Here is a 2,500-nt window from a genome sequence, read left to right as displayed (position 1 = left end):
CCAGGGCCCAGCGTGTGCCGATGGTGCTCGAGGCAACCGCCCGCACCAGGGCCCAGCGTGTGCCGATGGTGCCCGAGGCAAGCGCCCGCACCAGGGCCCAGCGTGTGCCGATGGTGGTCGAGGCAACCGCCCGCACCAGGGCCGATAGTGTGCCGATGGTGCTCGAGGCAACCTGTCGCACCAGGGCCCAGCGTGTGCCGATGGTGATCGAGGCAACCTGCCGCACCAGGGCCCAGCGTGTGCCGATGGTGGTCGAGGCAAGCGCCCGCACCAGCGCCCAGCGTGTGCCGATGGTGCTCGAGGCAACCGACCGCACCAGGGCCCAGCGTGTGCCGATGGTGCTCGAGGCAACCTGCCGCACCAGGGCCCAGCGTGTGCCGATGGTGGTCGAGGCAAGCGCCCGCACCAGGGCCCAGCGTGTGCCGATGGTGGTCGAGGCAACCGCCCGCACCAGGGCCCAGCGTGTGCCGATGGTGCTCGAGGCAACCTGCCGCACCAGGGCCGAGCGTGTGCCGATGGTGGTCGAGGCAAGCGCCCGCACCAGGGCCCAGCGTGTGCCGATGGTGGTCGAGGCAACCTGCCGCACCAGGGCCCAGCGTGTGCCGATGGTGCTCGAGGCAACCGACCGCACCAGGGCCGAGCGTGTGCCGATGGTGCTCGAGGCAAGCGCCCGCACCAGGGCCCAGCGTGTGCCGATGGTGCTCGAGGCAACCGACCGCACCAGGGCCGAGCGTGTGCCGATGGTGGTCGAGGCAAGCGCCCTCACCAGGGCCCAGCGTGTGCCGATGGTGGTCGAGGCAACCTGCCGCACCAGGGCCCAGCGTGTGCCGATGGTGCTCGAGGCAACCGACCGCACCAGGGCCGAGCGTGTGCCGATGGTGCTCGAGGCAAGCGCCCGCACCAGGGCCCAGCGTGTGCCGATGGTGGTCGAGGCAACCTGCCGCACCAGGGCCCAGCGTGTGCCGATGGTGCTCGAGGCAACCTGCCGCACCAGGGCCCAGCGTGTGCCGATGGTGGTCGAGGCAAGCGCCCGCACCAGGGCCCAGCGTGTGCCGATGGTGGTCGAGGCAACCGCCCGCACCAGGGCCCAGCGTGTGCCGATGGTGGTCGAGGCAACCGCCCGCACCCGGGCCCAGCGTGTGCCGATGGTGGTCGAGGCAACCTGCCGCACCAGGTCCCAGCGTGTGCCGATGGTGCTCGAGGCAACCGACCGCACCAGGGCGGAGCGTGTGCCGATGGTGGTCGAGGCAAGCGCCCGCACCAGGGCCCAGCGTGTGCCGATGGTGGTCGAGGCAACCTGCCGCACCAGGGCCCAACGTGTGCCGATGGTGCTCGGGGCAACCGACCGCACCAGGGTCGAGCGTGTGCCGATGGTGCTCGAGGCAAGCTGCCGCACCAGGGCCCAGCGTGTGCCGATGGTGGTCGAGGCAACCGCCCGCACCAGGGCCCAGCTTGTGCCGATGGTGATCGAGGCAACCTGCCGCACCAGGGCCCAGCGTGTGCCGATGGTGGTCGAGGGAACCTGCCGCACCAGGGCCCAGCGTGTGCCGATGGTGGTCGAGGCAAGCGCCCGCACCAGGGCCCAGCGTGTGCCGATGGTGGTCGAGGCAACCGACCGCACCAGGGCCCAGCGTGTGCCGATGGTGCTCGAGGCAACCTGCCGCACCAGGGCCCAGCGTGTGCCGATGGTGGTCGAGGCAAGCGCCCACACCAGGGCCCAGCGTGTGCCGATGGTGGTCGAGGCAACCTGCCGCACCAGGGCCCAGCGTGTGCCGATGGTGCTCGAGGCAACCGACCGCACCAGGGCCGAGCGTGTGCCGATGGTGGTCGAGGCAAGCGCCCGCACCAGGGCCCAGCGTGTGCCGATGGTGGTCGAGGCAACCGCCCGCACCAGGGCCCAGCGTGTGCCGATGGTGGTCGAGGCAACCGCCCGCACCAGGGCCCAGCGTGTGCCGATGGTGCTCGAGGCAACCGACCGCACCAGGGCCCAGCGTGTGCCGATGGTGGTCGAGGCAAGCGCCCGCACCAGGGCCCAGCGTGTGCCGATGGTGCTCGAGGCAACCGACCGCACCAGGGCCGAGCGTGTGCCGATGGTGCTCGAGGCAAGCTGCCGCACCAGGGCCCAGCGTGTGCCGATGGTGGTCGAGGCAACCTGCCGCACCAGGGCCCAGCGTGTGCCGATGGTGGTCGAGGCAAGCGCCCGCACCAGGGCCCAACGTGTGCCGATGGTGCTGGGGGCAACCGCCCGCACCAGGGCCCAGCGTGTGCCGATGGTGGTCGAGGCAAGCGCCCGCACCAGTGCCCAGCGTGTGCCGATGGTGGTCGAGGCAAGCGCCCGCACCAGGGCCCAGCTTTTGCCGATGGTGATCGAGGCAACCGGCCGCTCCAGGGCCCAGCGTGTGCCGATGGTTATCGGGGCAACCGGCCGCACCAGGGCCCAGGGTCTGCGGATGGTGCTCGAGGCAACCGCCCGCACCAAGGCTCAGCATGTGCCGCTGGT

Source organism: Durio zibethinus, unplaced genomic scaffold (assembly GCF_047325235.1).
Source record: "Durio zibethinus cultivar Kanyao isolate XHJ-2024 unplaced genomic scaffold, ASM4732523v1 HiC_scaffold_1, whole genome shotgun sequence".
NCBI lineage: Eukaryota > Viridiplantae > Streptophyta > Magnoliopsida > Malvales > Malvaceae > Durio > Durio zibethinus.
This window is presented reverse-complemented; position numbering follows the sequence as displayed.